We start from the raw sequence: 23722 nt of genomic DNA, 5'->3' as shown, positions 1-23722 counted from the left end.
GCTGCGGGAGCAGGAGCTGGGAACCAGCTGTGGGAGCAGGACCTGTGAAGCAGCTGTGGGAGGGAGCTGTGAACCGGCTACGGGAGCAGGACCTGTGAACCAGCTGTGGGAGCAGGACCTGTGAGCCAGCTGTGGGAGCAGGAGCTGTGAACCAGCTGTGGGAGCAGGAGCTGTGAGCCAGCTGTGGGAGCAGGAGCTGTGAGCCAGCTGTGGGAGCAGGAGCTGTGAACCAGCTGTGGGAGCAGGAGCTGTGAACCGGCTGTGGGAGCAGGAGCTGTGAACCGGCTGTGGGAGCAGGAGCTGTGAACCGGCTGCGGGAGCAGGAGCTGTGAACCGGCTGCGGGAGCAGGAGCTGTGAACCGGCTGTGGGAGCAGGAGCTGGGAACCGGCTGTGGGAGCAGGAGCTGTGAACCAGCTGCGGGAGCAGGAGTAGTGACCCAGCTGTGGGAGCAGGAGCTGTGAACCGGCTGCAGGAGCAGTGAACCAGCTGTGGGAGCAGGAGCTGTGAGCCAACTGTGGGAGCAGGAGCTGTGAACCAGCTGTGGGAACAGGAGCTGTGAGCCAGCTGTGAAACAGACAGAATAGCCAAATATTTATCCTTCTAGATTCAAAGGCCAATGATATCTAGGTTCTCATAATCTGACATTCAGTTTTTGATATGACGTTTGGTGTGAGATTTCTGTCTGTACTCTCCTGATAGCCGAGAAAGGAGTTTACATAAATCATCACTGTCAGTACATAATAGAAATTCAGAACAGACAATTTAGTTTCTATGGAACATTCCTTCCTTTCATTCCCCAAAAGCTCTAAATCTCCATCCCACACACTCCCTCCATTCTCACTCTGCTCTATCGAAGATGCACCCTCCCAATTCTCCTGAAGGTGCTGATTCAGGCTGATTGACAGATCCCTGCTCACTGCTTCCTGTCCTGGACACAGACCTGAAAATCTTCCTGCAGGCTGCCAGACAGATGTATGTCCACAATACTGGACAGAGAATGTGTAATATACAGACTGGATTCATTTTCTTTCCCTTCAGTTGCAGCAAGGGATGTCCCCAATGTCCCCCCAGAATGAGGAAAGAAATGGAAAGGGGGAAACATTGATTTCCTCCCAGATGTAGCCGAGGAGGAAGTTTCAGACCAACTTCCGCATTGTGACGTCACAAGGGAGCCCTGCCAGGATCAGCCAATAGGAATCACTCTGCTCCGCAGTGACGTCTGCGGGTTCCAGTGCGCAGGCCCGGCGCGGACACGGGAGCCCCACCCTCACCCGTTGTTCCCGCCCTCCAGACAAGGTTTCCAGGCAACCGGCTGACGGCTCCGGCCTGAGCGAGAAGCCGCTCAGTGACCTCCCCATCCCCGGAACTGCGCATGTGCGGCTGAGAGCCCGCCCTCTGACCTTCCGGCTGAGGCATTGACCAATGGGAAGATTGTGGAACCGGAAGGACTCGTCCTCTCGCCAATCAGAGCGCCGGCTTTGTGGGACTAAAGAGCTTCACACAGACTGAAACTTCCTCCTGTCTCCAACATCTGTGAGTAAAACACTTTCTTTTCCCCCCCTTTCCATTTCTTTTCTCATTCTCACCTTCAATTGGTCACTTGCAGCAACTGAAGGGAAAGGAAGTGAATCCAGGGAGGGTGCAGACTCTGGAAAGCTTGGCCCTCTCTCTCTCTTAAAGACATAGTAAGAAGTCTTACAACACCAGGTTAAAGTCCAACAGGTTTGTTTCAAACACGAGCTTTCGGAGCACGGCTCCTTCTTCAGGTGAATGGAAAGGCTTGTTCCAGAAATGTTTATATAGACACAGTCAGAGATGCCCCGGAATGCGAGCACCTGCAGGCAATCAAATCATCAAAGATGCAGAGAGAGAGGTAACTCCAGGTTAAAGAGGTGTGAATTGTCCCAAGCCAGTTCAGTCGGTAGGCCTCTGCAAGTCCAGGCTTGTTGGTGGGGGCCGAATGTAATGCGACATGAATCCCAGATCCCGGTTGAGTCCGCATTCATGCGTGCGGAACTTAGCTATAAGTTTTTGCTCAGCAATTTTGCGTTGTCGCGTCTCCTGAAGGCCTCCTTGTAGAATGCTGACCCGGAGATCAGAGGCTGAATGTCCTTGACTGCTGAAGTGTTCCCCAACTGGAAGGGAACAGTCCTGCCTGTTGATAGTCGCACGATGCCCGTTTATTCGTTGTCGTATGTCTTAAAGACATAGACATCCTTTGCTCCCTCAGCTTGACACATTTATTTGTCTGGCTAAAAGGATGGTCACTTGCCCAATGTTCACAATTAAAGGGCTGGTTTCCCCGGGAAATGGCTGACATTTAATGGGACAGGAAATTAATTTTAAGAGTTTCATTCATGGGATGAAGTTGTCGCTCGTTCGGTCAGCTTTATATCGGAAACCAAACGTAGACTGGATAATCACTTTGCTGAGCATCTTCGGTCTGTTCGCAAACAAGGCCCTGACCTTCCCGTTGCTGGCACTTTTAACAGAAGACCCTGCTCCCATGCCCACATGTCTGTCCTTGGCCTGCGGCCATGTTCCAGTGAAGCTCAACGCAATCTGGAGGAGCAACATCTTATCTTCCAGTTAGGCACGCTACAGCCTTCCAGTCTCAACGTCAAATTCAACAACTTCAGATGTTGAGCTCCACCCCACCTTGACCCCTTTTTTTTCATTCCATTTCACTTTAACTTTCTTTTACCTTTTATTTCTTTCTTGTCTTTCCTTATATATTTCCCCCACTCCTTTCCCCGGCCTTCACACCCCCCCCCCCCCCCCTTTATTTACCTTTTCTCCCCTTGGCTTCCCCTTCCACCCTTTTTCTCATTTTCCCTCTCTCCCACACATGACCCCCTGCCCCCACATCTGCATCTGTCACAGCTCACTCTCTGATTTTAGTTTCTCTGCTGTTTGGCCTTTCACGCCTTTTATTCTCTCTGGGGCTGGGTGTTGGTTATCTATAATCTTGTTTGATTTTTTTTTCTGATTTTGTTTGTTTCAATGAAAATGCCTGAATAAAATATATTTAAAAAAATGAATGGAGAAACAGGCTTGAAGGGCCAAATGGCCTCCTGCTTCTATTTTCTTTTTATGTTTCTATGTATTGAAGGGGGCCATCTGGGATGGGCTGGGTACAGGGTGGAATTAAGGGGGAAGGAGTTAAGTGGAGAAGATGACGGATGGGAGAGGGGATTGCAGGAATAAGCCTCCGGTAAGGGTGGTACCGTGGAACGTCCGGGGACTGAATGGAGTGGTTAAAACAGGGGAGGGCAAACTTTTCCATGCAAGGGCCACATTCAGAAATTCACAATTTTAAAGGTCCACATAGTATATTAAGTAAAATAATTACTTCACCCGGTTATGATTCTGGGCGCCTCATATAGAACATAGAACATAGAACAGTACAGCACAGAACAGGCCCTTCGGCCCTCGATGTTGTGCCGAGCAATCATCACCCTACTCAAGTCAACGTATCCACCCTATACCAGTAAGCAACCCAACAGCCCCCCCCCCCCCCCCCCCCCCCATTAACCTTAAAAAAAAATGTTTTTTTTTTAATAAAAAAAAAAATTTTTATGACTTGGTGGGCCGCATAAAGAGCCCGCGGGCCGTAGTTTGCCCACCCCTGGGTTAAAAGGTCGCATGTAGGGCAGCAGGGTAGGGCAAAGCGGCAGCAGGGTAGCATGGTGGTTAGCATAAATGCTTCACAGCTCCAGGGTCCCAGGTTCGATTCCCGGCTGGGTCACTGTCTGTGTGGAGTCTGCACCCCCTGTGTGCGTGGGTTTCCTCCGGGTGCTCCGGTTTCCTCCCACAGTCCAAAGATGTGCGGGTTAGGTGGATTGGCCATGCTAAATTGCCCGTAGTGTCCTAATAAAGTAAGGTTAGGGGGGGGGTTGTTGGGTTACAGGTATAGGGTGGATACGTGGGTTTGAGTAGGGTGATCATGGCTCGGCACAACATTGAGGGCCGAAGGGCCTGTTCTGTGCTGTACTGTTCTATGTAGGTCTTCGCTCACCTCAGGAACTTGAAAGTGGGGGTGGTCTTTCTGCAGGAAGGACCTCGTTAGGTTACGGAAGGGGTGGGTCGGGCAGGTTTTCCACGGTGGTGTTGGTAAACGTGGATGCACCAAATTGGGATGATGTGGGTTTTATGAGAGGGTTGGTGGCAGCTATCCCGGATTTGGCCACGCAGCAGTTGATTGTGGGAGATTTTAACTGTGCCAGGATGAGCCAATAGGGATCACTGCTCTGAGGTGACGTCTCCGGGTTCCAGTGCGCAGGCTCGGCGCGGACAAGGGAGCCCCGCCCCCACCCATTGTTCCCCGCCCACCTCCTCGAGACAAGGTTTCCAGGCAACCGGCTGACGGATCCGGCCAGAGCGAGAAGCCGCTCAGTGACCTTCCCCGGGACTGCGCATGTGCGGCTGAGAGCCCGCCCCCTGACCTTCCGGCTGAGGTGTTGACCAATGAAGAAGGAGTCTCTTCGTTCAGAAAAACCGCGGACTTCCGGTGTCTGAAAATGGCGCTTCACACAGACTGAAACCTCCTCCTGTCTCCAACATCTGTGAGTAAAACACTTTCTTTTCTCTCCCTTTCCATTTCTTTTCTCATTCTCACCTTCAATTGGTCACTTGCAGCAACTGAAGGGAAAGGAAGTGAATCCAGGGAGGGTGCAGACTCTGGAAAGCTTGGCCCAGGTCTCTCTCTCTTAAAGACATTGACATCCTTTGCACCCTCAGCTTGACTCATTTATTTGTCTGGCTAAAAGGATGGTCTGTTTCCCAATGTTCATAATTAAAGGGCTGATTTCCCCAGGAAATGGCTGACATTTAAGGGGACAGGAAAATAATTTTTAAAAAGTCATTCATGGGATGCAGTTGTCGCTCGTTCGGTCAGCATTTATATGGGAGACCAAACATAGACTGGATAATCGCTTGGCTGAGCATCTTCGGTCTGTTTGCAAACAAAACCCTGACCTTCCTGTTGCTGGCCATTTTAACACAAGACCCAGCTCCCATGCCCACATGTCTGTCCTTGGCCTGTGGCCATGTTCCAGTGAAGCTCAATGCAATCTGGAGGAACAACATCTTATCTTCCAGTGAGGCACGCAACAGCCTTCCAGTCTCAACATCAAATTCAACAACTTCAGATGATTAGCTCCACCCCACCTTCACCGCTTTTTTTCATTTCATTTCACTTTAACTTTCTTTGATCCTTTATTTCTTTCTTGTCTTTCCTTTTATATATTCCCCCCACTCTTTTCCCCTATCTTCACCCCCCCCGCCCTTTATTTACCCTTTCTCCCCTTTGCTTCCCCTTCCACCCTTTTTCTCATTTTCCCTCTCTCCCACACATGTCCCCCCTGCCCCCACATCTGCATCTGTCACAGCTTACTCTCTGATTTTAGTTTCTCTGCTGTTTGGCCTTTCACACCTTTTATTCTCTCTGGGGGCTGGGTGTTGGTTATCTATAATGTTGTTTGATTTTTCTTCTGCTTTTGTTTGCTTCAATTAAAATGCCTGAATAAAATATATTTTTATAAATGAATGGAGAAACAGGCTTGAAGGGCCAAATGGCCTCCTCCTGCTTCTATTTTCTTTTTATGTTTCTATGTATTGAAGGGGGCCATCTGGGATGGGCTGGATACAGGGTGGAATTAAGGGGGAAGGAGTTAAGTGGAGAAGATGACGGATGGGAGAGGGGATTGCAGGCATAAGCCTCCGGTAAGGCTGGTACCCTGGAACGTCCGGGGACTGAATGGGCCGGTTACAAGGTCTTCGCTCACCTCAGGAACTTGAAAGGGGGTTGGTCTTTCTGCAGGAGAAGCATCTCCTTGCGAAGGACCACGTTAGGTTATGGAAGGGGTGGGTCGGGCAGGTTTTCCATTCGGGGTTTGATTTGAAATCGAGGGGAGTGGTGATTTTAATGAACAGCTGGTGGTGTTTGTAAATGTGGATGCACAAAATTGGGATGATGTGGGTTTTATGAGAGGGTTGGTGGCAGCAATCCCGATTTGGCCACGTCCCAGTTGATCGTGGGAGGAGATTTTAACTGTGTCCGGGGTTTGATCCGGGGTTGTTGTTGGATGGAGGTTTTTGTGATAAGGTGCGGGCGGTGATTAAGGAGCATGTGGAGTTGAATCAGAATGGGGAGGTATTGGCAGTCACTTTGTGGCAAGCAATGAAGGCAGTGTGTCGTATTCAATATTTTCCCCGCTTCCGGACTGTGATAGAAAGATGCAAACATGATTCATTAGGTAAGCAAAACTGAACTTTATTTACGAATTAGAATTGCTAGCAGTAATGGCAGAGACTAGAAGTCGGAAAGCAGTCAAGTACAAACTACTGAGTCCGTCCCAAGTCTGCGATAGTACAGAAGAATAAGAGGATTTTTATACATTATAGGATCAAGATAACCCGAATACAACTTGGTAAGGAATTAGAAAGAAAGTAAAACACCAGTAATAATCGTTACAATGGCGTCACCTTGCTGACCTTTCGGGGACTGGAGCCTCATATCATTATCTTGTCTTTGTTTTAAGAAATGGACAAATTTGTTTACGTACAGGAATGTCGTATTCAATATTTTCCCCGCTTGACTGTGATAGAGAAATGCAAACATGATTCATTAGGTAAGCAAAACTGAACTTTATTTCCGAATTAGAACTGACTGCTAGCAGTAATGGCTGATACTTGGAGTCGGAAAGCAGTCAAGTACAAACTGCTGAGTCCGTCCCAAGTCTGCGATATTACAGAAAAAGAAGGCGATTCTTATACATTATAGGATCAAGATAACATGAATACAGCTTGGTCAGGAATTTGATCGAAAGTAAAACATAAGTAATAATCGTTACTTTAGGGGAATGGAGTTTCATATCATTATCTTGTCTTTGTTTTAAGAACGGGACAAATTTGTTTACGAACAGGAAGAGACAGCTTTTCAGCTTGGTATTTATTGAGACTGCTTCAAGGTTCATGACGAACAAGCCTTATCTTAGAATTTCAGAATCACCCAGTTCTCAGGTCATGTTGACCTCGGCTGTATCTGTGTATTTTGTATCTGTGTCTTAGGTTAAATTCAATTGTACCAAGAAGACTTGACTAGTTTTCCCATCATGCCATTATTTGCTTCACACAATACCACACTCCCCCCGTTTATCATATCATGACAACCAGCTAAATAGGTATATCCATGATTCGTTTGAAAATGCATTTACACAAGCAGGCAAGCAATCCTATCCCTAGTAGCAGTAGAATAAAGGCCTTAAAGATCCAGTCAAATAATCCATGACCCAACCACCCTAGCCAACCCAGCGGGTTATAGTCGTGAAATTCGCTGCCAATTTCTTGAATTTGAGCAGCCTGTCTCTTAACATGGTCGACCAGGTTAGTAATATTTTCAGAGCCATCTGGAATGTAAGTACAGCACTCTTGGCCTATGATAGCGCACGTTCCTCCCTGCGAGGCTAACAGATAATCCAAAGCCAGTCGATTTTGTAATGCCACGGTCCGGACAGCCACTAGCTCAGCTGAGACCTCGGCCAGTGCCTGTCCAGTGTCCCTGGCTTCTGTTGCAGTTACGTTTGCCAGATGTTCCAATGCTGAGGCCATGTAGATCAGTTCGTTGGATGCCTTGCCTGTTCCGTACAAGGGAAAGGCCATCATAAGGAACTGTTCCGTTTTAGAAATTGTTCTTTTTGCTCGCGAGGGGGAGTGCTTAAGGGTGGGTCGGTGACGCATTTGGGGTGTGACATATCCCAAAAGCAGGATCCTGTCCAATCAATGGGGAGCCACGGATATGCTTTAGTGCCGCATATGAAATAGGTTCCATTGTAGGCTGTAAAATCATCAGCTGATGTCATCCAGGGGATTGTATTGGTAGGTTGCACCTACTTTGCCCCATTAACTTCCCTTTCCCTGATTTATTAAAACATATGGGACCTTGAACATTATACGAGTGGACAGTGAGGGAGGGTGGAGTCAGGACATGATTATAGGTAGGTTGATACGAAGCTGAAAATCCGCTCCAGTGTTGTCCTAGTTTCTTTCTGTCCCAGTTTTTTTTCCCAACACGAGGTCTCCGGGTTTGACCACTGGATATCGAGGGACGGCTGTCCCTGTCATTACTGGTAGATGTACCTGTTTTACCTGTGAGTGGAGAAACTTCAAAGAAAGTGTTAATTGCATCAAATAGTTCTGCATTTGTTCCCCCATCACATGGAGGTCTACTCCCTCTAGGGGTTTTTCATGGGCATCCCAGGGAGTCCTGATTGGCCGACCATAGACTATCTCTGCAGCTGACAGTTCGGTCCGCGAATGGGGAGTCACTCGCATGTGAAACAGTGCCAAGGGTTATACTTTTAGCCAATTTTACCCAGTTTTTTCAGTTAATTTAGATAATTTTTCTTTTAAAGTCCCGTTGGCTCTTTCCACAATTCCTGCTGCCTGCGGGTGATACGCGCAGTGCAGTTGCTGTTTAATTACAAGTGCTTTGCACAATTCAGTATTGATCCGAGCTACAAAATGTGGTCCATTGTCTGAGCTCACCATTTTGGATACCCCAAAACGAGGAATGACTTCCGTTAACAACAACTTCACTACTGTATGTGCCGTACAATTAGTGGTGGGGAAGGCTTCAATCCATTTACTAAACACATTGATTATTACTAAACAATATTTATAGCACTGTGCTTTTGGCAATTTGATAAAATCAAGCTGTATACAAGCAAAAGGATCATCTGGCAAGGGGTGGTTCCCGGAGGACCTTTACTCTTATTATGTTTCATGCAAATGACGCATCGATCCAGCCGCGTTTGCTGTATTCAAATCTGGGTGCCACCAAGTTTTTAGGAGTAGCTGTACCACTCCCTCCTTGTCAAGATGGGTACAAGAATGCAAATAATTAACAAGTAACGGCAATAAAGAATTCGGAATACAAACTTGACCAACTGGAGTCAGCCAGAGGTCTCGTGTCAAGGAGTGCGAACACCTCATTGACTTCCATAGTGTTCGCTCAGAATCAGAGGCGTCCCTCTGTAAATTTTGAACTTCAGCTATCTCTGGCATGCCCTTCGTCCTTAATGCAGGTACCTGGTTTAGAACCTGATTAGCCCCACTGGGAACAATTAAAGAGGTTGATGAAGCTGCAGTTTTAGCAGCTGAATCAGCACGGGCATTTCCTAATTGAACAGAAGTGTCACCCTTTGTGTGCGCAACACATTTAATAACTGCCAATTGACGGGGAAGCTGAATGGCATCGAGGAGATTTTTAACCCAAAGAGCATTTTGAATGGGAATTCCCACAGAGGTGAGAAAACCTCGCTGTTGCCAGAGGCGGCCGAAATCATGGGTCACGCCAAAGGCATACCTAGAATCAGTGTAAACATTAGTACTTTTGTCTGTGGCCAAAATACATGCTTGAGTCAGGGCGAATAGCTCGGCTTTTTGTGCAGAGACAGGGGTCTGGAAGGCTGCTGCTTCCTGCACGTCAGTGTCGGTTACCACGGCATATCCCGACTGTGGGACGCCAAATGGGGAAATGGAAGAACTGCCATCAACATAAAAAATTAGATCTGGATTATCAATAGGCCTGTCTGTTAAATCCGGGCGAGGTGCGGTAAGGAAGTGGTTCCGAAGCAAACAATCGTGTGGTGGGTCTTCAAGGTTATCGGGGGGCTGTTCGAGGAACACAGCAGGATTTAAGGTTGAACAATAATGAAAAGAGAGGTAGGGGTTTTGCAATAGTGAAACCTCATAGCGGCTCAATCGCGCTTGAGTCAGATGCTGGGTTTGCTGAGACGTTAGGAGAGCCACAACAGTGTGTGAAGTATGCACTTGTACTTGCTGGTGAAGGGTTAGATTGGAGGTTGCCTGGACTAACAAATGGACAGCAGCAAGAATTTGGGTGAAAAGGTCTGTTATACATAGGTCGTCCTAGCGCTGGGGCGGTAGCCAGGGTGTTTTTCAGAGTAATAAAAGATTGCTTTGCTGAATCAGGTAGTTCAAACTTAAGAGGAGCATTTTGAGAGGAGTACGGAGTTAATTCTTTAGTATGCACAGTAACATTAGGAATCCATTGTCTGCAAAAGTTCACTAATCCTAAAAAGGCTCGCACCTGCTTGGGCGATGTAGGAAATGGGGTCTACAGTTTTGGAGTAATGCGTTCTTGAGTAAGGGAGCGATCAGTAGCACTTATAAGGACACCCAAAAATTTGACTTGTCGTTGACCTTTATGAACTTTAGCGGGCGGGATCACGTATCCCCATGAATGGAGACAGATGAGCAGGTAAAAGGTGTCACGCTGGTTAGCGATGAAATCAGGGCTGGCAAGGAGTAAGTCATCAACATATTGAATGATGGTGGAGCCACCAGGAGGTGCTAATGTCGCTAACTGGGAGTGGCCGAACGCCATTCGGATGGTCTACCTATCTTAGGAACTGGAAGAATCGGGGTGTTACAGGGTGATTGGCACGGTATCAAAATCCCCTGTTGAAGGAACGATTAAATCAGAACCGAGACTCCTTCTTCAGCCTTTGGCCGCAAAGGATACTGTGAAATAGAGGGCAAGGGCATATCAGGTTTGATTCTAATAACAACGGGAGGGACATTAGTGAGACCAACTTCGTGTTTGGAGGCTGCCCATAAATCTGCGGGTAGTTCAGGAGTCGTAGATTGGGCTGAATGATGATGGTGCAGTGTGCCAATGTGTACAAATGGGCGTTTAAAATATTCTAAAGTGCCTGCGGGTAGGGTTTGACTATCATTAAGGAAAGGATCAGCTTGTCCTCTTAGTGCAGCTGCCAGAAATCCCAAGGACTTGGCACAGTAGCCTTCGTTGACAGAAAGGGTCACGTGGGGTGATACAAGTCTCGATTGATGCCATAGGCTGTGGGGTAAATCAACAAGAAAGGCAGACCCTTCTTTTGTCTTGGTGAATGCTCTCCAAATCGGGCGAGGTTACTGTATGATCGTAGCAAAGAGTGACATGTGGATTGGGAATATCTAAGGGAGGTGAAAAGTGTGAGGGATCAAAATCAATCGACCACCACTGTGGAGTAGTGAATAGGGGAAAGTTTCGAAGCTGGGCCTGCGGGATAGGTGATATGGTAATGCGGTTATCAAGGCTTGGGTCACTATATTCTCTCATCTGGACTCTATCGGGTGTTTTAAACAGTGGTACTCAGGGTTTACGTTAGCTGCCAGCATTAGAACAGAGAGCAATCAGACGGAGGCACAGAAGTTATTAAATTCTGCAGCTGGTGACCTCGTATTTGAGACAGTTCTATAAACATTCCATTATCAATGCACTGTATTACCGCTCCGAATTTGCAGTGTCTATCTGGACAGCCTGAAACGATCTGAAGTTATTTTAGACAAGAATCCATTGTTAAGTTCTTAACCATAATCTTGTATTAACTTTGCTCCCCTTTTTTCATTTTGGGAGATTTGTCATCCTCAGATATTCCTGAACAAAAACTAATGGAGTGTTTTAGCCCCTTTCTAATCAAGCTGGATAGCCTAACTTGGTTCTTTTCCCATCTGTGCATTCCGTTTTCAAGACCTGTCAATTCTATACCCAATTTTAATTCTTTATCCTGCCAGCTGGCTAACAAGGAGGCATCCTTCAATTTTGGACAATATTCCCTCCATTGAGCAACTAACTTTTTAGCAGTTGACGTCCTATTATTTTCACAAATCACTTGTTGAGCTTCTATTACTGTTGATAGGTCTTTAGTTGTTCACACAGCGTTTGCAGTACGCTGCCATTTTAAAAAGTTGTATCTAAAGTTTTACCCATTGCACACTTTGTCTGATGCCAGATGGTCCTTCTGATTATAATTTTAACAATTGATTAAGGAAATTACGTGTGTGATGTTTTATGTCAGGGTCCGCACGCTTTTTGCCCTGTTTATGTGTTGTTAAGCAGAGTTATCCGCATCTGCAGGAGATTACAATTTAAATCACGGAGTAATCGCGCTCCGTACAAACCAATTAACAGCTCGAAGGTGACACCGTAAAGATTCTATGCCACCCGCCTTACAAAGTTAACGGGAACCTTTTATCGCGAAGGCTTCAGGTAATAACAAGGACCATGTTGGCATCGATATCTCTTTACCTCTTTCAAATAATCACAGCTTGAAACATAATTTTTAAAGTCAAAGTCTAAAAAATGAAATATGAATTCTTTCCCTCTCTCTCTTATCTATCTCTCTCCCTCTCTACATAACTCTGTCTGTCTTTGGAACTCTTGTTGCTCTTTCTCTTTATCTGCCTACCTCTCCATCTCTGCCTCTCCCTGACTCGCTCTCGCTATCTCTAACAGTTCCTGTCTCTTGTCGCTGTCTCTCTCTCTCTCCTTCAATCTCTTCCTCTGTCTCTCTTTCTCTCTCTTGGATTCAGCCCGTGTCCTTGCGGACAAATTTTGAACAAAAATTTTTCATTCTCTTTCGAAAACTTTATCTGTGTTATTCCATTTAAGTCAATTTGCACTGATTAATCTTAGAGGCATTATCTGTTCTCTGAGATGTATTTCTTTGTTTGTCAATTCAGAAAAGACCAACTGTCTGCTGAAATGGTTAATGTTTCCTGCAGAATCTAAGGGGCGGAGAACTTGGCGTGATGCCATTTACGTCTTTTCACGCAATCTAAAAACTTATTCATATTTCAATTACTCTTATTTGTAAAGTTACTTTCTTTTAAACTGATATAGTGTGAACTGAACAACTTTGGAACATTTTGGGAAGCTTGAGAACATTTGCAAGAGGAAATATGAATGTTTTGCCATTAGTTTAAAAACAATTCCAGTACGCATTTTGTTGTCCTTCAGAAGAACCACTTGTTATCATAATAAGGCCAGTACAACATTCCAAGCAGTAGTTAGTTAACATCATCTGATCTACTAAATTTCATTCAAAAACAATGTTAAACTTTAGTCATTATTGCCAGCATGCTTCTAAATTGGTAACTTATTAACTTCACTTCTATAATTTCCTTATTGTGGATCTTTTAATCAACATCTTTTAGTCAATTATCATGTTTTCCGTAGAGAAGGGTTGTTCGATATTTACGGCTTGCGTCTGTGACCGAGTGCGTGTCGCTGAGGGGGATACGTTAGCAGGAGTCTCATTGGTAATGGGATCAGAAGTGGGAGTCAGGACTTGGGAAAGTGGAATTGTAAAATCGGGGAGCGCAAAATGAGGGTGGGGTCCAGGGTTCAAATTCTCCTCGTCTTCCGTATCGCTTGAATATGGGAACATCGGCATGCCAGAGCAACTGGGAGGATCCTCCTTTCCTATAATCTTACGAGCTAGCCCTATTTGTCTGGTGAGAGGAGGTTTCTTATTGCCGAATTGCTTTTTTAGTGTTTTGACTGTTTTCTATCCCAAAGCTCACATTACAATTTTAAAGTCTCCCAATCTTTCGCTTTACCGTTCACGCACTCATTAATCCGTTTTGCGGGTGTTATCTCTCAAACTCATTAATAGTGATTGTTCGTTGCGTTAAGTGGACTGTTTTTTCCACTGTAAAATTAAACAATTTGAAGCCGGCATTTTTTTTTTCCAGATTGCTTTTTTTTTTCTGCATCAATGCTATTGTCAAAGTTCCAAGATCCCTGTGTAACCTAGTGGCCAGATATCGTTACCTAATTTATTGTTTAAAGCAGCGCTGCAGCCAATCTTCGAATATTACGTTCTTGAGAAGGGGTTTCTAAACACATGAAAATAGTTTTGTCTAAAGTTTGTCGCATAATGTCAGTAAAATGTGCCCCAGGCAAAAAAAAACGCTCAAACAAAATTTCTGGTACCAAATCAAATTGGAGGGTCCTTGACCCCAAAAAAATTACTGACAGGGTCCTGACCCAAAAAACTTAATCAAAGGGTCCCTGGCCCCAAATAATTTCTGACAGGGTCCCTGACCCCAAACTTATTGACAGCCTGTATAAATGCGGATGAAAAACGAGATCAACAAGGTCCCTGACCTGCGGCTAATTACACAAAAAAAAACCTTAGGTTATGTGAAATCAGTTTAAATTCAATTGCACCAAGAAGACTTGACTAATTTTCCCATCATGCCATTTTTTGCTTCACACAATACCACAAGTGGCCAGTGGTGGGGGGGGGGGGGGATTATTTTGTTTGAGACTCGTGTGGATAGGGAAAGGAGGGAGGAACATGACCGTCTAGTGAGCAAGATAGTGGAGGTGGATAGGGAGTATTCGAGGATGCCCACCGCGGAGGGAATGGCGAGGAGGAAAAAAATTGCAGAGGCAATTTGACAGGCTGACAACAGGGAGGGCGGTAGGGCTATTATGTAAGGCAAGAGGGGAGCAATATGAGTATGGGGAGAAGGCGAGCCGCATGCTGGCACACCAGCTACAGAGGCAGGCCCTGTCCAGGGAAATATTGAAGATATGGACTGTGGCTGGGGATGTGGTGTTAGAGCCTGAGAAGATAAACAAAGCGTTTCGGGAGTACTACCTGGGACTTTACGAGGGGGATAAGGGGCGATTTCCGGACAAGCTGGAGTTTCCCCAGGTGAAGGAAGCAAAGAGGCAGGCATTGGAGGAGCCCTGGGGCTGAGGGAGGGTGCTGTATATTATCAGGGGTATGAAGTCAGGGAAGGCCCCGGGGCCACTTGGGTACCCGGCGTAATTTCATAAGGAATTTGTGACGGACCTGGCACCTCATCTGTTGGGGGCGTTTGAAGGATCGCTGGCGATGGGGGAGTTGTTGGAGATGATCACACAGGCAGGATGGAGGAGTCTGTCCCGACATGGGTATGGTTGCTGTATGTGGTGCCAAGAGCGAGTGTGAGGATGTATAATATGAGTTTGCGAAGTTTGGCTGAGGCTGGGGTGCCCGCTGTCGCCGTTGCTGTTTGCCCTGGCCATAGAGCCATTGGTGATGGCTCTCAGAGGGTCGGTGGAGTGGTGGGGGATTATGAGGGGACACAGGGAACAGTGGGTGTAGCTCTCTGTCGATGACCTCTTGCTGGCGAGTATGGGAAGGATTATGGGCCTGCTGGGGAGTTTTGGAGGGTTCTCAGGGTACAAACTGAATGTAGGGAAAAGCGAGGTTTTCCCGGTGAATGAGCTGGCACAGCGGGCTAATGGGGATTCCATCTATGGGAGGGAGGGATAGGTTTAGGTATTTAGGGATTCAGGTAGCGAGGGAATGGATGGGGCTCCATAAGTGGAACTTAACGAAGCTGGTGGAGGAAGCCAGCGAGGATGTTAAGAGGTGGGATACACTGCAGTTGACGTTGGCGGGGAGGGTCCAAGTGGTGAAAATGAATATTCTGCCGAGGGTCTTGTTTATCTTTCAGGCTCTCCCGATCTTTCTACCAAACGCATTTTTACGGAAATTGGCCACGATCATTTTGGACTTTGTATGGGTGGGGAAGGTGCCGAGGGTGGGGAGGACCCTGCTACAGAGGCAGCTGGGGGGGTTGTTGGCATTGCCAAAGCTGTTTCATTATTATTGGGCGGTGAATGTGTACAAGGTGCGGCGGTGGTGGGAAGGAGAAGGGGAGAGTGGGTTAGGATGGAGGAGGAATATTGTCAGGGGTCTAGTTCTGTTTGTTGTGAATTTAGTGTACCCAATTCGTTTTTTCCCATTCGGGCAATTTAGCGTGGCCAATCCACCGACCCTGCACATTTTTGGGTTGTGGGGACGAAACCCATGCAGACACGGGGAGAATGTGCAAACTCCACACGGACAGTGACCCAGAGCCGGGATCGAACCTGGGACCTCGGTGCCGCGAGGCACTGGTGCTAACCACTGTGCCACCGTGCTGCCCTCATGAGGGGTCTAGTTTGAGGGCTGTGGTGACGGCGTTGCCAATGGCTCCGAGTAGGTATTCAGGGGGCCCGGTGGTGCAGTGCACGGTGAAGATATGGGATCAGTTGAAGAGGCATTTTCGGGTGGAAGGGATGTTGGTGTTAAGGCCGCTTTGTGAGAATAATGGGTTTGAGCCGGGGGGGGGGGTTGGGTGGATAGTGTATACAGGAGGTGGAGGGAAGGGCCTGGTCAAGGTGAGGGTCTGTATTTGGAGGAAGGGTTCGCCAGTCTCGAGGTGCTAAGGGAGAGGGTAGCGCTGCCGAGGGAGAGTGAGTTCAGGTATCTGCCGGTTAGGGACTTTGCAGAAAAGGTCTGGAGGGTGTCGTATTCAATATTTTCCCCGCTTCCGGACAGTGATAGAAAAATTCAAACAGCATTCATTAGGTAAGCAAAACTGAACTTTATTTACGAATTAGAACTGCTAGCAGTAATGGCTGAGACTTGAAGTCGGATGGCAATCAAGTACAAACTGCTGAGTCCATCCCAAGTCTGCGATATTACAGAAGAATAAGGCGATTTTTATACATTATAGGATCAAGTTAACATGAATACAGCTTGGTCAGGAATTTGATCGAAAGTAAAACATAAGTAATAATCGTTACAATGGCGTCACCTTGCTGAACTTTAGGGGACTGGGGTCTCGTATCATTATCTTGTCTTTGTTTTAAGAGATGGACAAATTTGTTTACGTACAGGAAGAGACAGTTTTTTAGCTTATCGTATATATTTAGACTGGTCTGGTCTCATGACGAACGCGTCTTATCCAAGTTTTAGAGTCACCCAGTTCTCAGGTCAAGTTGACCTCGGCTGTTTGTATTTATGTATTTTGTATCTGTGCCTTAGGTTATGTGAAGTCAGTTTAAATTGAATTGAACCAAGAAGACTTGACTAGTTTTCCCTTCATGCCATTATTTGCTTCACACAATACCGCAAGGGGGTTTCCTAGATTGCCAGGATACACCCTGCTGGAGCGACTGCTGCTTCCGGATGTGGAAGGGGAGGGAAGAATTGAGGATATATACAAGTGGCTGGGGGAGCAGGGAGGTGAGCTGGTGGTGAAGATCAAGGAGAAATGGGAAGCGGTGTTGGGAGGGGAGATCAGTTGGGGAGTGTGGAGTGAGGCACTGCAAAGGGTAAACAGGACCTCCTATTGTGCAAGGATGAGCCTGATACAGCTGAAGATGGTGGGTGCAAATGAGTCGGACGAGAATGTGTGGGTTCTTTCAGGGGGTAGCAGATGAGTGTGAGAGGTGTGGGCGGGGGCCAGCGAATCACGAGCACATGGTTTGGGGTTGTGTATAATTGGAAGGATTCTGGGCGGGAGTGTTCACGGTCTTAGCCAGGATAGTGCAGGTGGAGGTGGACCCAGATTCTTTGGTGGCGATATTTGGGGTTTCAGAGAAGCCGGAGCTCATGGAGAGGAGGAAAGCCAATGTCGTCACCTTCACCTCTCGGATTGCACAGTGGCAAAGTTTACTAGAGTGGTGGTCGGCATCACCACCGGGGTAGCGGCTTGGTTGGGTGACCTGTACGACTTCCTGTGGTTGGAGAAGATAACGTCTGAGTTAAGGGGCTCTGCAGAGGGGTTTGAGAAAAGCTGGGGGATGTTTGTGACTGTGTTTGAGGAGCTGTTCATCGCAGGGTGGTGGGGGGTGGTAAAGGGAAACAATTTGTACAAACTGTGTAGTTGATTGCTGGGAAGTATGTTGCCGGGCTGTTTATTTGCTGTAACCTGTTTTAATACATGTTTGTAATAAAATACAATGAAAAAAAACATTTCTCTGTATTGCTGTGGATCTGGGGTCACATGTAGGCCGGACCAGGTAAGGACGGCAGATTCCCTTCCCTAAATGACATGAACGAACCAGTTGGGTTTTTACGACAATCGGCAATGGTTCCATGGTCATCATCAGACTTTTAATTCCAGACTTTTACTGAATTCAAATTGCACCATCTGCTGTGGTGGGATTTGAACCCTGCTCCCCAGGGCATTTACAAAGCATCTGCTGTGACAAAGAGTCATCCAGACTGGAAACGTTAGCTCCCTTCTCTCCCCACAGATATTGTCAGACCTGCTGCGATTGTCCAGTATTTTCTGTTTTTGTTTCAGATTCCAGCATCTGCAGTAATTTGCTGTTCTCCCCAGAACATTATCCTGGATCTCTGGATTACTGATCCAGAGATAATACCATTGCACCATGCGCAGTGGCTAGCACTGTGCCGAAGGCCCGGGTACGATCCCGGCCCCGGGTCACTGTACGTGTGGAGTTTGCACATTCTCCCCGTGTCTGCGTGGGCCCCACCCGCCCCTTTGAAATACTTTGCCTCCCCTTCCGTCATTTAGATTGTCTGTCAGTTCCAGATTTCTCACATCCTCCTCCCCCATAGGGTTCAGTATATTGCTCATTATCAGTTCAGTGAGATACACAGGGGCCGGTTTAGCTCAGACGGCTGGACAGTTGGTTCGAGATTCAGAGCGACACCAACAGCGTGGGTTCAATTCCCGTACTGGCTGAGGTTATTCATGAAGGCCCACTTTCTCAACCTTGCCCCTCGCCTGAGGTGTGGTGATGGTCAGATTAAATCACCACCAGGCAGCTCTCCCCGCAAAGGGACTATGGCCACTTTGCTATAGATACAAATAGAACATAGAACATAGAACAGTACAGCACAGAACAGGCCCTTCGGCCCTCAATGTTGTGCCGAGCCATGATCACCCTACTCAAACCCACGTATCCACCCTCTACCCGTAACCCAACAACCCCCCCCTTAACCTTACTTTTATTAGGACACTACGGGCAATTTAGCATGGCCAATCCACCTAACCCGCACATCTTTGGACTGTGGGAGGAAACCGGAGCACCCGGAGGAAACCCACGCACACAGGGGGAGGACGTGCAGACTCCACACAGACAGTGACCCAGCCGGGAATCGAACCTGGGACCCTGGAGCTGTGAAGCATTTATGCTTACCACCATGCTACCCTGCTGCCCCTTATGGAGAATGGAGAACGATTTTAAGGTCTGTCTGTCTGGGACATGGAACAGTGACCATGGATCTGTTGCTCAAACTAAATCGTACCTTAACAAGAGTTGTGAGGGTATATATTGGGTGGAGTGAGTGTTGGATGACTTTTGGGAAGGAGAGAGGATTGAATGTTCATAGAAACTAGAACTAAAGTGAGAATGGAGGGAGAGTGTGTGGGATGGAGATTTACAGCTTTTGGGGAATGAGAGAGGAAAGAATGTTCCAGAGAAACTAGAATTGTCTGTTCTGAATGTACTGAATGTACTGACAGTGATGATTGTGTGAACCCCTTTTACAGGATCTCAGAAGGTGAGGATTTACAGACCGAAATCTCAAAGCAAACTTCACGTCAACATCCGACAGCGTCGCTCAAATCATCGGGACTGGAATATCATCGGCCTTTAAATCTAAAAAGAGAAATGTTTGTCTGTTCTGTCTGCTTCAGAATGCTTTAAACATCAGTGTGACTGGAAAAGCATCGAGTCACACACATCCGAGTGAGAGTGTTCCAGAGCACTGACTGTGGAAAGAGCTTTAACCAGTTACACAGCCTGAAAAAAACATCACACCATTCACAGCGGGGAGAGACCGTACACGTGTTCTGTGTGTGGACAAGGCCTCAACTGGGCGGTGAACCTGGAGAGACACACGGACACCCGCACCATGGAGAAACCGTGGAAATGTGGGGACTGTGGAAAGGGATTCATAGCCCCATCACGACTGGAAGCTCATCGACGCAGTCACACTGGGGAGAGGCCATTCACCTGCTCCCGGTGTGAGAAGGGATTTGCTCAATTATCCAACCTGTGGGTACACCAGCGCGTTCACACTGGGGAGAGGCCGTTCACCTGCTCTCAGTGTGGGAATGGATTCGCTCTGTTATCCAGCCTGCAGAAACACCAGCGGGTTCACACAGGGGAGAGGCCGTTCACCTGCTCTCAGTGTGGGAAAAGATTCGCTCGGTTATCCAACCTGCGGACACACCAGCGAGTTCACACTGGGGAGAAGCCATTCACCTGCTCTCAGTGTGGGAAGGGATTCACTCGGTTATCCAACCTGCGGACACACCAGCGACTTCACACTGGGGAGAAGCCATTCACCTGCTCTCAGTGTGGGAAGGGATTCACTCGGTTATGCAACCTGCAGACACACCAGCGAGTTCACACTGGTGAGAGGCCGTTCACCTGCTCTCATTGTGAGAAGGGATTCATGGACTTATCCACCCTGCGGACACACCAGCGAGTTCACACTGGGGAGAGGCCGTTCACCTGCTCTCAGTGTGGGAAGGGATTCACTCGGTCATCTCACCTGCAGGTACACCAACGAGTTCACACTGGGGAGAAGCCATTCACCTGCTCTCAGTGTGGGAAGGGATTCAGCAATTCATCCTCCCGGCTGTCACACCAGCGCACTCACAGTAAGGAGAGGCCGTTCACCTGCTCCGAGTGTGGGAAGGGATTCACTCGGTCAACCTACCTGCTCAAACACCAGCAAGTTCACATCGGGAAGAGGCTGTGATACGATCTCTCATTTTATCTTCAAATAAATGTCACAGGTCCAGTTGATTGCAGGTGTCTAAAAATACAACTTTATTTGCTAAACATTCACCTTGATTCTATTAAATAAAAAAACTTAATAAAAACCAATAATACATCAAAACATAATAAAGAGAGTTAGAAAATCAATACATTGTTCAGAATTTCTGCAGAATAAAGTTTGAATCATGAAGCCTTATTCTTAATGAAATTCTGATCAATGGTCTAATCCCTCATTTACTCTCATTGGTTTCTAATTCTCAGCTGAAGATTCCTGATTTATTCAAATATCTGTCTATCACTGAGAAAATGATTTTTTATCCAAGCATTGGGCATTACTTAAGATTTACTAATCTTCATCATATTAATTAAATGTCTACGTGCCCCCACCACATGTACCAATCCTATAAATATAAGGTGCTTGCATTAGCCTTGCTGTTGGTAAAGCTTTGATACATTTTTGTTGCTAAATGTTGCTGTTGCTAAGGCTTTGATATATTTGTTATGGGCCAGGGTTGAGAGCAGTGCTCTTCAAACTTTTTTTCCGGGGACCCATTTTTACCAACCGGCCAACCTTCGCGACCCACCCCGGCCGGCCTTCGCGACCCACCCCGGCCGGCCTTCGGGACCCAACCCGGCCGACCTTTGTGACCCACCATTTTCTCTGACCTTGTTTGCTGCTGACAAAAAAGGAAGAAATGGTTTTGGGTCCCTTTGGCCCTCGTACCTGCTCCTCCAATGGAACCTGTTGGATGAAGGTGAAGCCTTCCGCTGTCGGAAAGTATGGAGACTCCATCTGTCCAAAGTTCTGCATTTTTTTTTCTGTCAGATTTTATGAAATAAAACCCACCGACCTTGTGAAAAAATTAATAAATGAAAAAAATAAAAAATTAAATGAATAAAGTAAATAAATAAATGAATATACTCCCCCGAACTTGTAAAACAAGAAGCTGCGACATTTCTTTTACACGTTTGTGGCCATTTTGAAGGCAGCTTGCAGCCTGCGTTATTAACAGCCGGCTGCTGCAGCTGTTGCACGCAGATTTGCGCAATCTGGAGCGCCGCGACAGACGGCTCCACCGCCCTCCCGGTACCCACCGGGTGGCACCCTGAGTTTGACAATGCCTGGTTTAGAGAACCCCAAAGTGTATCATGGAGTTCACCTGACCCACGACCTTTAATAGATTCTGGCTATGGCTATGGGGAGCACACGGGCCCACTCTACAATTTATTTATGAAACCAGTTCACACTTTATAAACCCACAGTAAACATCTGAACAACGATCAACACCAATAAATCCCCCAAAGAATACAGTACTCTCTGAGTTAATCTTTCCTTGCAACATCCATAAGACAAAAAGAACCCTTTTTACAGAAAGACATCAGGTTGAATGTCACTGCTGAGAACAGTTACCAGTTTGAAATCACCAAATGAACATTCATGAGCTTGCAGACATTCCGACACATCTTGCTGTGACTGCAGCTTCTCCAAATCTAAAAGGTAAGTAAACACACCCTGTAGCTGCAAGCCCAAAGTGAAAGTCAAAGCAGACAGGCAGCTCCACCCACACTCAGACATCACTGATAAACACCATTTCTTAAAGGTACTCTCACATGTCACATTTTTATTACTAAATGTTGCTGAAGCTGTGATACATTTTCATTACAGATTGTGTTGAGGAACAATGGTTTATTATTTACAAGGGGCTTTTATGCAACTTTTCATGAAACAATGTTAGATTCCTGCGTAGCAGTTCTTATTTATTATCTGAAATAATGCCTATCTTTGCACATTAGCCTTGTTGATATTCCATTCACTGTCTGTGCTCTGAATTAAGAAATGTACTGCATTAATTCTTAAAGGCACCAATAAATCGGTTAATATCTGGCCATTTATCTGCTGTATGTGTGGGAAAGGTTTCCCTGTTATCCACCCTGCGCAGCTACCAGCGAGTTCACGAGTGATGACAGGGGTTGGACTCTGCTGTTATTGCTGCTGTTAATCACACCCAGGACTGAACCATGTTCATTCTGACACTTGGTGAAGTGGGAGGGTCAGAGGGTTTCTCTCTGCTGGACTCAGTGAGGGGGGCTGAGGAGATTTACGAGAACGGCACCAGGAATGAGGGACTTCAGTTAGCTGGAGTTACTGGAACAGCTGAAATTGTTCTCTTCAGACCATAGTCATTCGGGAAGAGAGGGAGGCCATTCAACCCATTGATCCCATGCTGGAGCAAACCAGTCAGTCCCATTTCCCTCAAGCACTCTACCTAGGCTCATTCCCCCAGCTAGGTAAATGGTAAAGTCAACATAGTCCCAGATGACCAAAGGCATATCCCCTTTAAGGGGCGGGTGGGGGGAGCTGACTGCTGGTGATTTAACCTCAGGCAAGGATCAAGTTGACACACTCCCACTGACACTAGTGGGGCGAGTGCAGGCGGGAACCTCGAGCCCTGATCACGCTTCCTTTTCACTCAGCCCCCCCCTCCATTTATTGTGTGCGTGTGGAAGGGGGCAGCCATCGCAAAACCCCTCTTGCACACGTGTTAGTGTAAAAATGAAGCAACCACTTTATTTCACCATCCCCCGAGTTTGTTGTGCAAGTTATTGATTGAGGATTTGAACATGTCTAAAGTGAAGGGTTGGAGAAAAATACCCCACCGTTTTTAACAGGAGAAAGACCCCCCCCCCCCCAACTTCCTGTCCATGACACGTGGGAGATTCAGAGACATAGAAAAGAGTTAGTATTAGAAAGAAAAAGTAAATTCCAAAATTGGATAAGCTGTCAACATCAGTCACAAGGAAGCAAATGAAATTCATTCTGAATGGGATGAGGAAAAATTGGGACATTTCGGGATGGATTCCCCGTTCCCCCGGCCGTGTGTTTCTCGGCAGTGTGCCGTTCGCTGGGTGGTGAGATTCTCTGTTCCTGCCGCCTGTCACTGGGATTTCCCATTGAAGCCCCCCCCCCCCCCCCCCCCCCCCCACGCCGTGGGGTAACCTGCGGGCGGGGGTGCCCTGCCAGCGGGACAGGTGAATTACAGCAGCTGGAGAATTCTGGCCTTCGAATTGTTTGATGATCAGACCAAATGGGAACATCAAACCTTTCCACTTGAACATAAAAAGCTTCTGAGTGATATTCGTAAAGTGGCCCAAGGACGGGATTGGCCAATGAGCAAACGGATTGTTGGTCATGTGTCGGCAAACAACAAGTTCCTTCATTGGTCTTGGAATTTGGTGTGGGAGGGGAAGCTGAGCTGGAAGATTTGCCCAGCTTGAAGCGAGAGGAAGAAATCTCCTGGGGTCCCTACAGTGAGAGG

General features: G+C 47.0%; 1 pseudogene; it reads left to right on the top strand.

The window, feature by feature from the left end:
* LOC119951612 overlaps positions 1–21012 on the top strand; it is a 71249-nt pseudogene extending 50237 nt beyond the window's left edge.
* Positions 21013–23722: the final 2710 nt, after the last annotated feature.

The sequence above is a fragment of the Scyliorhinus canicula genome, chromosome 17 (genome assembly GCF_902713615.1).
Source record: "Scyliorhinus canicula chromosome 17, sScyCan1.1, whole genome shotgun sequence".
NCBI classification, from domain to species: domain Eukaryota; kingdom Metazoa; phylum Chordata; class Chondrichthyes; order Carcharhiniformes; family Scyliorhinidae; genus Scyliorhinus; species Scyliorhinus canicula.
Note: the sequence above shows the minus strand (reverse complement) of the source record. Positions and strands in the feature narration are given on the sequence as shown.